General features: G+C 42.1%; 1 long non-coding RNA gene across 1 annotated transcript in view; it reads left to right on the top strand.

Annotated features, from left to right (window-relative positions):
- Nucleotides 1–13159, top strand: part of LOC127479937 (uncharacterized) — a 71428-nt gene extending 58269 nt beyond the window's left edge. The window contains exons 2-3 of the long non-coding RNA XR_007907729.1: nt 10174–10248; nt 13043–13159. This is a non-coding gene — a long non-coding RNA (uncharacterized LOC127479937). The remainder of the gene's footprint in view (nt 1–10173; nt 10249–13042) is intronic.
- Nucleotides 13160–13528: the final 369 nt, after the last annotated feature.

Genomic DNA, 13528 nt, shown 5'->3' with positions numbered 1-13528 from the left:
CAAAAGGGATGGAAAGGAGACAAGTGAAATGGCACGTGTGGATATCTTGAAGGGAGTAAGAGAATCCAGGGAAGGAAGACAGCAGCTGTAGTCCAAGGAATAGGTGTAGTGAAAGTCATGGGCAATACAGCAGAGTAGAAAACCATCTAGGTCTGAGATGCTGGAGTCTGGTGTGCCCTGGCACTCTATTAATTCTTCTCTGAAAGCACTCAGGGCTTGAACTCCTTTGCTTGGCCTCACTGTCTGGCCAGGGCTGAAAAAGGGGTAGTATTAAGGAGGATTTTACCAGTAACATTCAACACACAGCGATGCCAGGATGCCCTGGCTGAGGTTGGGACTCTGTGTGAGTGTAAAGTTCCCAGAAGTCCTGTACAGATGTGAGTCCCAATGGTAGGTACACAACTGGCAGAGTCTGTTCAAGATGAGCAACTGCAATATGGACAGGCTGAGGTTGTCAACAGAAACAAAATATGTCTCTTTTTAAAGGGCTGTGGTGGGCCACAGAACTGTTGTGGGGTGTGAAAGGTGGGTGTGCAAAAAACCAGCAAGATGATCAAAGGAAATGGGGCAAAGATTTTGCTTTTCATTGGGTGGAAAGATCTCACAGCTTTATGGTCTCTCTCTGCCCCTCCTTGTGAAAGAGCTAACTTGAGATGGATAGTTTGAAGATTCCTTTTAAATCTTCCTAACTCTCAAAGCCAAAATGAGACAGTCTCAAAACTATTGGCTTCCTGTGTTGTTCTTTTTTTTTCTCTGAAGCTGATGCCAAAGGTCTTCACTTGGGTGAGAATAATCTGAATGCCGTAGACATGATCTGAATCTCTCCACCCAAGATCTTCCTTCCCAAAGCAGGGTCACTGTTTTTCACATTACTTTTTCCATTAGCCTTCAAGATTGGAGTAAACATCCAATGCTTTCTTTCCCAGAACAGAGGTGCTTCTAATGCTCTGCTTGTGTGGTTTTCTCTTCCCATGCAGCATTTTTGTCCATTTCTAATACTTGAACTCTAGAGAGTCCCATGACATGGTCCCATGGCCATGTCAGCAGACACCATCTGGACATTGCCCGTGGAGGAGTGTGCACTGCTCTGTTTATCACAGCCACACAGAGCCTGGGCTGATCAGCCTGAGATCTTCAACACTCTGTGCTGAGATCTGTGACATAAATGGGGGAAAAAAGCAACTAAACTTCCTGAATTTGTAATTAGAAAGTGAGTGATTCATCCATTTGGTCTTTCAGGCGAGGCAGTGAGAGGTGGGTAACCTGTGCACTGGCTGCAGCAGAAGCAGGTTGAGTCCATATCCCAGGACCAGCAAACACAGGAGAGCTTTTTGTGGGGCTGCGGGGGCACAGCCTCCCCCTGCTGCCCAAGTAGTGCTGCCCTGCTGACTATAGAACTGCCAGACTCAAAACCCTTCTCCCACAGCCCAACTCTTCTGTTTGTCAGGTGGATGCTCCAGTCTTGTGCTGTCTTTCCCCATTACCTACCAAGTACATTTCCACCTTGTAGAATGGCTGGAGGCTAAGATAATGGTAAGATAATTAGAGAGAAGCATCTGCTTGTCTTGGAAGAGGGGCTTGTTGTGATATGCAGCCTGTGCATGGGAGATAGTTTCTGGCATAGTACATGCTAATTTGGTTTAAGTTGTTTTGGAAGCAGGAGGCTGTGACAGCAGTTTGGTACTGGTGCTGTACCAACCTGAGCAATGTAAAGGAGAGGGAAATGCTTTGTTGGTAGAAGTGACTGCTTTGTGGTTTATCATCATGTTTGCTAAAAATACTAGGACTGCAAAATTATCTAGTTTGGGTTTTTTGTGTTATAGCCTACTTTTTCACAAGCTATAATGCTAGGGAGGAATCATAAATTAAACAAAAACACAAGCAAGGGGAAAGATGAGTCCTGATTAGAGAGATTAGTTTCAGCAAGTATCTATGAAGTCCTAAGCCCAAACTGGTTTTGTATCCAAATATGCCCGTGGACTGTAGAGTGTGAATGTCACTGTTCTTCTTGGATGCATTGAGATCAAAATCAGACCTGCTCCTTCAGAACTGATTGATGCTGGTTTACACCTGTAAGAAAGAGCTGTTTGCCTTAGTGAGGGAGGTGACTTGCTGGGAGTAGCCATGGTGAGGTTAATATTGCTTTGGTCTATCAAAACAAATTTAGCTTAACTTAGATCTACTCACCATGCAAATTCTAGAAACACTCTGGATGCTGACCCTTACACGTAGCAGGCAGGTGGAGAGGAAAATTGTGGCACAAAATAGAAGGTATTGTCCTTACTGGAAGTGGGGTAGAATGGCATACAGAAACAGCTGGCTGACCTTAAACTGAAGTGAGAGTGTCTGACCGTGGAGATGGGGCACAGGATTTCATCCAAAAATATATGAAGCTTGGGCTTCATTTCCATGAAGTATGAAGCCACTGTGAAGAACAGTAATGGATCTCCCCAGCTGAGCAAACACCCCAAGCAAGGGTTAATCTAGAATGTACATGGAATGGAAGGACAGGATGAATACCTAAGGAGCCCATGTCATGGTGTCTAGTCATGAATAAAAAGTTGAAATAAAACATGGAAAGAGAATGAGTAGTGAAAGGGGGAAACTCAGCCTTGTAAAGAGATGGGGAACAGCGGGAGGAAGTGGAGAGAGATGATGTGCTTGAAGGAAGTTGTGTAGGCTGAGGTATGACCCAATCCTGAACTAATGCCTTAACTCAGTTTTCAGTAAGACTGATGCATAAGGGTAATGTCAGAGTCTGTAGTAAAAATGTCAATGTGGTAAAGAAAGTTTGTCATCTGCAGCGGAAGCAAAATTTAGACGAATGGGTATGAGAATACAATGGTCCCTGAGTAAGCTCTTTTCTTGGCTACTGAAAGAAATGATGCTTGAAATTGCAGATGGATTTGAAGAGAGTTTTTTTTTTTTATTTATCTATAAATTTGGCAACAGAGAAGTGGCAGATAGGGTGCCTATCTTCAAAAATGGGACACACACACACCCCTGCCCTGAAATTTATACATTTCCTAGTTTTCTGCTGAATGTCTCAACTCTTGACGTGCAAGAGCAAGGGTAACTTGAGAGTGGGAAGGCAGTGGAAGGTGATAAAGATTAAAATCTTCACACATAGACAAGATTGGTAATTTCAGAAGTAATTTAATATGTTTTGCAAAAAAATGAATAACTTCTTAAAGGGTAATGCCATGGACATAACCAAGAGTCAAGTAAAACACTGATCCATAACCCCATAAGGGCCTTCTCTTCAGTGGTGGAAATAATAATGGAAATTACAGGACAAAGATGGACTAAGCTAGAGAGACACCAGGAGTATTGAAGCTAGGACTGATCCTATTTATTATATTCCTTGCCTATATAGATATTTGGCCATTAAGTTTGCAGATGACACATCTGGGATTAATGTCATTACTGTGGAGGAACAGAAAACTGATTAGACATTCCTTTGATCTGAGATTTGAAAGCAGTAACATGAACTGTCCAGCTGCTTGTTTAAGAGAAAAGCAGAGAGAACTTTTGCAATACCCTGGGAAGTTGTTTGTGAGAGAAGGTTGAGTAGGAGACAAAAGGATGGATTGTCTTTGTGACTCAGCTGTAAGACCTTAAAAGGTTATGCATCAGAATTAAAAGTCCTAATAGAGACAAATAAGCATTAGTATAATTATAGAAGCTGCTTTTAAGGCCCCATTGGAAGTATTGTATACAGTTTTGATCCCTTGTATTTAAAAGAAAATAAATAACTAAATTAACTTGGGAAGTGCAAAAGGATTCCTAGGATGGCCAGGTCAACCTCTAGAGATTCATTCTAAAAAAAAAAAATAAAAAAAAATGTGGAGAGTTCTTTCCAATTAAGCCTGGCAGTTAGTAGACTTACAAAACATGCCAGGTTTCTCTATAAACATACAAAGAGGGAGCTTATTTCAGTTTAAGGTTAATCTGAGTCCAAAACAAATAACTTACGAATAGATCAAGTTGAAAATTCCCAGAAGTCTTGGGACCATTCTATATGGACTTAAAAGAGGAGATTATCAGAGGGTAATCTTGGAATAAGGGGTGGAAATTTTAATGGTACCAATCCTTGGATTACCAGGGGTGTAAGTAGTAAGAAAGGGAAGGAGAGTATTTAGTATCTGTTAATCTTTGCTAATATTGATCTTCTCTTACTGCTCTGGGATTTTATTAGCCATACCTGAGGTCAGGGAGTTTTGGTTTTCTCCATGTTGGAAGCTGATTTCTGCATCTGGGGTTTTTGCCTTCCCACAAGTAGCAGATATGGGTGACCACTGGAGTCAGGAGGACTACATGAGGTGTGCTGGTTCTTTTGCTGCAATCAGATGTTCTGATGCTCAGTGACCTGTCTTATTCATGCCCTTCTGATGTGCCAGATGGCCATATTTCAGAAGAAAAAGGATATTTCTTTTGTATCTGAGACTGGCAGTGACTATGGTGTGGAGCAGAGCCTTCTCCAAGCCACCAGCAGGGAGTTCCCCCTGATACATTTCCTTTTATTTCCAAGCAAATAGAAAACAATTTTGTTTCTAAACATCTCTTGCCTGGTGTCTTGCAACAGGCTTCAGTAACAGCTGGCCAGTTTTTTTGGTTAATAGTAGGAATGGGGCTGTTTCTTGGAAACTCATCATTTGGAAACAGTGGGGAAAAAGGAGGACTTGAGTCTGTTAAAGATTTAATGCAGTTACATAGGAAGCATATTCATCTCCTGACTTCATCATACGCAGTCTTCCCATTTGAAAGATTTCTTATTTTCCCTGTCTATTTCCTGAGAAAGTGAGAACACAAGAAACAGTGTTGACATACTGTGCATTTCTACTTTGTCCTTATTTTAAAAACCCCTGTGCAAATGTCTTTTTTTTTTTTCAACCATGTAAAATAAGAAATTAAATTATACCCTAAAGAATTTTGTCTGTATACTGGAGCTTTTAGTCTGTACTCAGTGTACTTCCCCCTGGTTAACTTGTCAAATAAAGACTTGAAGAGAAAAGCAGCATTTCAAAAAGTTAGGGAGGAGTCCTCAACCTCATTTACTTAAGCTGATGATGAAGATTAGGATTTAATAATTGTCCTTGTGTTTTATTGTATATATACTTGAGGCAGACCTACTTCCACGTGCCTTGGTATGATTAATGGCCTTAATTGCATTTTACGAAATAGTTGGCACGGGATACAAATAATCATAACAAATTGTGTGATAATGCAGGAAGGCATTAACAGCAGCAGAAAATTCCAACCCGTCCCTGTGCTTCTATTGAGATGTTGCTAAAACTTCAAAATATGTATTTTCTTACTTTTTTCATCCCCCTTGGATGTGACATTTCCATACCCTGAAATCAAAGAGAAGTATCTCATAGATACCAAAAGGACACAAAAAACCCCCAGAGAGAGCGTGATCTCCATGTGACCTGAATTATCTCATTGTTCAGATGAGGGAAAACACATCTTTTCTGATTAAGGATTTGTATGCATTTTGTTGACTCTGGTGGGTTAACCTTGGCTGTCTGCCAGGTGCCCACTCTGCCGTGCTCTCCAACCCCCTCCTCAACAGGACATAGGGAGAAAATAAAATGAAGGAGCTCGTGGGTCAAGATAAGAACTGGGAGATAACTTGCCAAGTACTGTCATATGCAAAACAGACATGACCTCAGAACCATTACTTTCATTTATTTCCGCTTAATTACAGAATAACATAGTGAGAAATAAAAATAAAATCTAAAAAATCTTCCTCCCACACCCCCTTTTGGCAGGCTCAACTTTATTCTTCGCTCTTCTCTGTCCCCCTCCCCTCGTCAAGGCCTACAGGGGAATGGGGAATAGGAGTTATAGTCAGTTCATAATACCCTATCTCTGCCACTCCTTCCTCCTCATACTGTCTCCCTTCTCCACCGTGGGGTCCTTCCCATGGGATGCAATGCTTCATGAACTTCTCCAGCATGGATCCCTTCCACAGGGTGTAGCCCTTCAGCAAAAGACTGCTTCAGCATGGGTGTGTGTCCCCCAGGACACATTCCTACCAGAAAACCTGCTCCCGTGTGGGCTCATCTCTGTGGGCTGCAGGTCCTGCCAGTCCTCTGTGTGCTGCTTCATGGTGCATCCACATGTTCTGGCTTGGGGTCCTTCATGAACTGTGGGCAGACCACCCACTTCACCGTGGTCTTCAAGGAAGGCTCTCCTCTGGCACCTGGAGAACCTCCTTCCCTCCTTCACTGACCTCGTTGCATTCAGGGCTCTCGTATTTTCCTCACTGCTCTCTCTCGTAGTTGCTGCACAGTGTTTTTTACTCATCCTTAAATTTTTTATAATGGAGGCACCACCAGCACTGCCGGCAGGCTTAGCTTTGGCCAGCGGTGAGTCTGTTTTGGAGGTGGCTGGAACTGTCTCTGTCCAACAAGGGGACAGCTCTTGATCCCTTCTCTCAGAAGCTCTCACCCTTGAGGCTCACCCTGCTACCCCAAGGCCCACAGTAGTGCCCTAAGAAGTTGTTGAGTTTGGACTCCCTTTGACAGTGAAAAGGTCCCCATATGAGCTGCTGTTACTGTCCTGAACTGCACAAATGCTTCTGCAGTCTCTGTTATGTACTGTGTTGCAACTGTAAAAGACTCCTACTCACTCTGAAGGACAGGTACTTCTTTAACCTTAATTTCTAAAGCCTGGCATACTAATGAGCTGTGTGTGTCCTTAGGAAGATCCTTACAAATCCTGTTACAACTGCCTAAGCTTTCCCTTCTTTAACAGGGAACAAAGTCTCATCCCTATTTTCAATCTGAGGATATGCCCAAGTCTGCTATCTGTTCTCTCCTACAGGCTATTTCTGCTGCTCCCTTTCCTTGTATCTCTTAATCCTGCCTTAGGGCACCCTGAATCACATGCTGGCTTCTGCTCCTGCATCAACTTGATCCCAATGAGCAAAGCAAGCTGGAAACCTCTGAGGACTTCAGCAATAGGAAGGTGTGAGAGTGTTAAATGAAGGTTTTATGACAATGAATGAGAAATGAGTCCAGCTCCACTGGATAGGTCACTGAGGCACATGCCTATGCAAGTGTGTCTCCTTTGCTCCATGCAGGTCTCTATCTGAGCAACACACTGAACCCTGCCTTGCATGGAAGGCCAGGAATGGTGCTGGGCTGGAAATGGGGCAAAAATATAAATGTCTGCAACCAGGTGCAAAGGTACAACCAGTATATTTCAGCAACTTTCAAGTTGCAGGGGAGGATGTTTCGCTGCATTCCCCTGAAACCTTTCTAGATGAAGCAGATGTCAGCCTGTAAAAGTTAGGACAACTCTGCTGAGGCTGTTGGCGAGGACCTGGTTCTGCAAGTTAAAAGGGCTGTATTTTTTAAATATAAATCTTCTGTCTTGATAAGACTTGTCTCACCAGACAAAGAGAATTTTTTTCTGCTCTCTGACTGACGATGCCTAGTTAAGTAATCTCTCTGTGGCCAGCAGTACCGGGAAGAAAGCTTTGAGATACACAAGGGACAACAATGGAAAAAACATTCCCTGGTGCAAATTCTTTGCTTGGTTCAGAGACCAGCTCTAGGCCTCAGCTGTCGGGATGGATAAAAACATTACTGTTTTATCAAGATCTGCCACCATCTCCTTGACGATGACTTTGTTACTGGCCAAAATGGCATTTTAGGATAATAAATTGCCACTATTTCAAATATCCCCTGCCTAAAACTAATTAAAAGTCTTATGTAAGTACACTGGAAATTTAATGTTAATAATTTGTATTTGATGGATTTCAGCCATAAAAGGCAATGTGAGACAGGGAATTTGGTCATGTCCATTTGGTACTGTTTCAGAGCCACCAACCTTTTTAAAATAAAACCAAATGAATGCTCTGAAAAGGCTTAAAAATACAAGGTGATTTCCAATTTCTGTTGGTTTGGTTTGGTTTGGTTTTTTAATTCCAACTCTTTTACGTGCTGTCCTGCAATCAAAGTCTTAGTCATTACATTACAGGGTGTGAAGTATTTGAGACGTTTTTATGCTGAATAAACCCAAGACCTGATATTTAAACATAGAAAACTTCTGTGTTTGAAGTGCAGAATGTTTTTCTCTTTCGATACCGTCTGCGAGTCTCACAATCACTTGTTATGCTGTTCTATGCTGTTATCTATTTTGGTCATAAGCTTTCACAAGCCAAAGGAGCAGATCATTTGTGAAGTTTTGGTGGTGTCTGATTCTCACATGTAGTTTCAGAGAAGCCATATGATAGTGAATGGAGGAACGTAGTGAATCTGATCTCATCGAGATCCGAAAGGGGAACCACGGGGGGTATCTTGCTGAAGTTGCTAATTTTTCTGTGTGCCCTAAGCACTAAATCTCTTCTTGGAACAAGAACTCTGACGTAAGTGAAATGTAGGCAACTTGAAAGGATACCTGTGCTAACTTGAATGCAAATGGTGGGCTGTAAGCAAATGCTATCCCAAAAGAGTAACTCTTCCTGGTTTGTGCACCGTGTCTGCTCTAGATGAGAACCTGCAGGGATCAAAAACCCATCCCTGTTGTTGTTGGCAGTTATGATCCAAAAGTTATCTCTTCTGGTGCTGCAGTGCCGTGCCTGTGGTTTACAGTCACCCTGTGTTAGAGTAGTGCATCCACAATTAGTTGCTTCAAACTGCTTTGGGCTGTGTTTATCAAGGAAAAAGAACAATGAATCCCAGATTGTTCTAGTGGAAAAGAGTATAATGGATTTTTTTGCGTTCTTTGAAATGATCCTTGTAGGACTGGTTCAGGGAAGAAGGGAGGTGAAATTTTGACATTTGCAAATGGTTTGAGGAGGAAGGATTCTGCTTGATCAGGGACTGGTGGTATTTTTGGGCTGGAGGAAGCCCCTGCCAATAGGACAGACTCCATTTAAACTACAAGTGAAACAGGCAGCTGCCAGTTCGCATCTAGAGAGGTGTCATCAGTGTCTGGGTGTGACATTGGGGTTTCGGGTTTGAGTGGGATGTGGGGATGGTGTTAAGTAGTTTGACTTAAAATTTAGTCTAATTTTAGGTGCCTGAGTATAAGGAGTTTAGCAGAAAGTAGGGTCTAAGAATGGGTCTTTACTTTGTGAATGAATGTCTATATTTAGAGCTGAGATTATAAAGCAACCTTGAGCTCTTTCCATTTAAGAGGCTGACTTAAACATAGTTAATAGTGCAGACCTGAAAATAGTCCAAATGCAACAGCTGGAAACACTGGACAGGATGTGGGGCTACCTGGGAATGAGGATGCTGGTGAAAAAGCATTCCTTAGTGGACTTATGGTAGGTCACAGTGAATAACAGGTGTGTGGTCCAAGAGAAATACACACAGAGAGAAATTCTTGACCATGCTAATTAAATAGTACCCTATTAATTTCCTCCGGAAAAGAAAATATCCTTCCCACTCAGTATGAGTCAAAAATCAGAGATGATTCTTCTCTTGTTTATAAATACTAAGTAAGTAGGTCCTCGTGCACATCTTCTTACACCCTGTGTAAGAATCTTTGTGAAATATGTCAAATTAATATTGATACTAGAAATGCTCCAAAAGAACTGAAAATTAAGATTAGTAATGGCCACTGTCCAAACATCAAATTCAAAGTAAAAATCTGTTAAATACCTCAGATTGCATCTGTGTTCAATTACTGTAAAGACTGACGAGCTGAGCGTTTCCAAAGCAGGAAACAGCCTTACAGCCGTCTCTGTGGGTTTGGCTTGGTTCCTATGCGTGGAAATCAAGGCAAGCTTTTATTAACTGGTCATACTCTTGCCCTATGTTTGCATGCTCCAGGACCTTGTGGCTTTCAGGGCAAGGATGATTGCGTTCTTTCATTTTTACTTTCTTGTTAGTGTGCAAAACAACCTTTTCATCTAACCTGCAGCTATGGATCTGTGTAGCTGTAAAAATTGGTCCAGTATCTCAAGTCAGAGAATGAGGAACATAAAATTAGCAGCCACTTCTAAAAGGTTTTGGGCTTGTTATTTGCTTAACAACACACAAATATGCTCTTTGTGGAGGGACAAAACTAAAATGATCAAACCATCCTTAAGTTATCTATCTGTGAGTCTACTAAGAGCTTGGAGTCAGTTGTTCTGTGCCCCACGTATGTCCCAGTTTCTGTAGGAAATGTAGTAGAGCTCAGACAGACTAGAACCTTCCTTTCTTACAGGATCAGATCTACCCCTAATGGATGTATTTGCTGTGCAGAAAATGGTGTCCTGAGAATGTGCCATAGCATATCAGGGTGCACATGCACACAAATGACTAGAGCTACAACTAGTGTTTGCAAAGCAGTTTGTATTCTGATGTTTCCTAAACTCTGAATACTTGAGCTAATGCCATGAAAATACTGTCTTTTAAAATGTTTGGCTTGTACTCCTGTGCTAACAGGGGTTAACATCGAAAGAGAGGCAAAACAGGACTAAAGCAATAATTAAATAGAAATATGGTGTCAAATTCTCAAAGTGGACACCTGAAACTCTTTTTGTGCAGTCTTTCTGCAGTGTGGGGAGATGGAGTCTACCTGAGCCACTCTTTAAACTGGATGTGCCCCAGGCTTTGCTTGGGTTTGTGCCCAAGCTGGCTGAGCCTGTACTCAGGTGGACTCAGCCCTGGGCACAGTGCTGTGCTGCTCCCTGGCAGCCCCGGGGTGGAGGAGGGCCTGCCTGCTGCTTGGCACTGTCTCCAGGGGGCTTTATCCAGCAGGGGTTTTCTGGATCTTTAAAGAAGAAAATTTTGACTGTGGTAAAAGAGATCAGAGACCCTCTTTGGCTGCCACCTCTGTTCTGGAGAGGATAGAATGTGAACACAAAGCTCCAAGAAAACACATCTCCAGTTCGGTGCCTTTCCCCCATCTGTGGTTTTCTGAGCACTATTTTTAGAATGTCTCCTGGGTCTCTTAACAAGATCCTACTCTGATCCTGCTAATAGCACTATCCAAGTTGATGGTAGAGTCAGGACAACTCCATTTTGGGATGCATGCAGGGCTGCAGTACTTCAGTAGGATTCCAGAAAAAATCATCACAGTAAATGGAACCATATTTCTATTGCATTTCTTTACTCATCCAAATAAGACTAACAACTAGTGAAAAACTAGTTAAGACTTTGTCCTCAGGGGTGTACTTAAATTCCTGCTCCTATTAAAGTTATCCGAATAAACTGTCAAGACAAAGATTAAGATGATCATTGCTAAGGGCAGGATGGTATCCTCAACCCCCACATATTAATAGACTGGATGACTAAGAAGGAGATGTTACTGAATTGGATTGATGTCCTCAGTCTTGCCTCACGGAAGAACTACTATAAACACTTAAAGATAAACTGTTTATGAGGATTTCCCCACCAAATAATATTAGTATATAACTGGGTTTGTGTTTTCAGTGTCAAGGCTATTGTGCAGCCATCTGAATTTCAGCACATAAATAAAAATCATATTTAAGAAACATACATATAAACACGTTGGCAGCCAGGAAAATATTTCCTTGTATATATATTCATTTTACTTATATACATGCCCATACTGCAGGCTGGCTTATAAAACCGCTTATCAGTATATGTCCTGATTCCTGGATGTTCTCTCTTTTCTTGTCAGTAAGCCAGCTCTGTGTCAGGTTTTAGATCTGTACTTGACCAGCTCCAGTCCAGAAGGGTTTGGATGTCCCCCCTGTGGGTGAAGCCTAAAACACCTGGTGGCATTTTCACATTCAGAATAAACAAAATCCATAGTGCTCTGGATCAAAATCTGATGTAGGTATGGTCCCTAGGGTAGTTTTTTCCAGTGCTTTGTCAAAATGGTCTTGTCATCTCTACTGATTCTGTGCAGGTGTTGTCCCATCTTGGAGGTAGGAGGTAGGATCCCACCCAAGAGAGGGGATAAGCAAAGACTGAGTTTTTTTGAAGTGTCATCTAATGTCTTGTACTTCTGTTGTCTGATGTAGCAGCTTCATGTAAGCACACTCTTTGTGGAACACCTCAAATGGGGGATGAGAACCAAAGCAAGGCTTCTTTTTCCTGGACATTGGTCAGGTCCTTCCAGGGAGGATGGGAGCATTTTCACTGTGGTCTCCTGGGTATCTGCTACCACTGCCAGGCAATATCACAGCATCCCATGTACAGCACTGAGGTCCACCAGGTGGGAGAGAAACAAGATCTGGTCTTTATCCAGAGGCAGGAAAAGCCCACAGCACAGGGGTTTCAGTTCTTTGCCCCAGTCTGACTTCCAGCTTAGATTCCTGTCTAGGCAATTATCTGCAGGAGAGGGAAGGGAAGCCTGCTGTTAGCTGGCTTCTCTGGGTCTGTCTCTGGTGTCTTCATCAGTAAACAGAGCAGTTCTTCCAGTGACTCTGGCACAAGGAGGAATAGCACAGAGCAGCTCTATGGCACAGGATTGAGATGTTAAGGTAGAAAATACACATATTAATGTATGAATACAAAGTGAATATAAGTATGGGAGAATATAAATATCATTGTGAGTGGCAGGGCTGGAGCAGAGTGACTGCAGGTCTTTTGAAGTCTTCCGGCCACACAGAATATCACCAGAGGGGTGAGATGACAATTCCTTGCCAGGTTTTTATTGCAGATACAGAGCAACAAAAAGAATTGTTTTGAAATCAGTGTGAATGTTGCTATTAAATGTTCATCAGTCTTCAGACTGTAATGTGGGCTTCATGGAGCAGTATTTTAACAATAGAGAGATAAATTCCTGCTCTCACTGACAGGTGGCTGAATAATAAATTTTGGTAAATATTGTTCTAGATTACCAATATTTGTTCCTGTGATATATTTCTTCATAGCCTACTAAACTGCTACAAATTATCATCTTTTCCATGTAAAGGGAAACAGCAGATCAAAAGGTGTATGTATGTTGAGAATAAAAAGAATTATAAAAGTGTCAAATTTCCAGAAAAGATTTCAATACCAGTTACACAAAAAAGCTGTTGATTCTCTAGGGTTAGAAAGAGTCTGAAATCAGGCTGTTGCTCTGCATGCATCTCCATATTCTCTGTACCGACAACAACCCCCCCACCTGTTTTGCACAGCTGGTATCAGCTCAACTGGAGAGTGGAATGGTTCCAAATTACCACGGTATTGAGATGGAAGGGCTGACAGCACAAGACAGAGATCAGGAAGTGGTTAAGCTCCACCACAAAGGACAGCGTAAGGTCCAAGTTCTGTAAGACCTTCTGTCAGAGCTGTATCTATTTTCAACAGTAAGTTATCCAAGGACAAACTCCAGGTTTGTGGAAGAAGAAGTAAGCTTTGTTCACCTCATTGCCAACTGAACTGTGTGGATATAATGATCCAGCAAGAGCTGTAAATACATGGAAAGTAAGTTCTGAGTAACTATCCCTTCTCCTGAAAAGCAAATACTGAAAAAAGGAGGATGGCAGCTGCAGTTTCCACAGTCCAAAGCTTCCCTCATGCCCAAAAGGAAAAGTATTCAGCCGTCTCTAGTTCCTCACTGTGCACTGAGATTTTCCAGCTTTTTCTTGAAGAATTGTTGCAAACAAGATTAATTCTTACAG

This window comes from Manacus candei, unplaced genomic scaffold, assembly GCF_025592945.1.
Source record: "Manacus candei isolate 608988 ecotype Guabito, Panama unplaced genomic scaffold, ASM2559294v1 h1tg000005l, whole genome shotgun sequence".
NCBI lineage: Eukaryota > Metazoa > Chordata > Aves > Passeriformes > Pipridae > Manacus > Manacus candei.
This window is presented reverse-complemented; position numbering and strand designations above follow the sequence as displayed.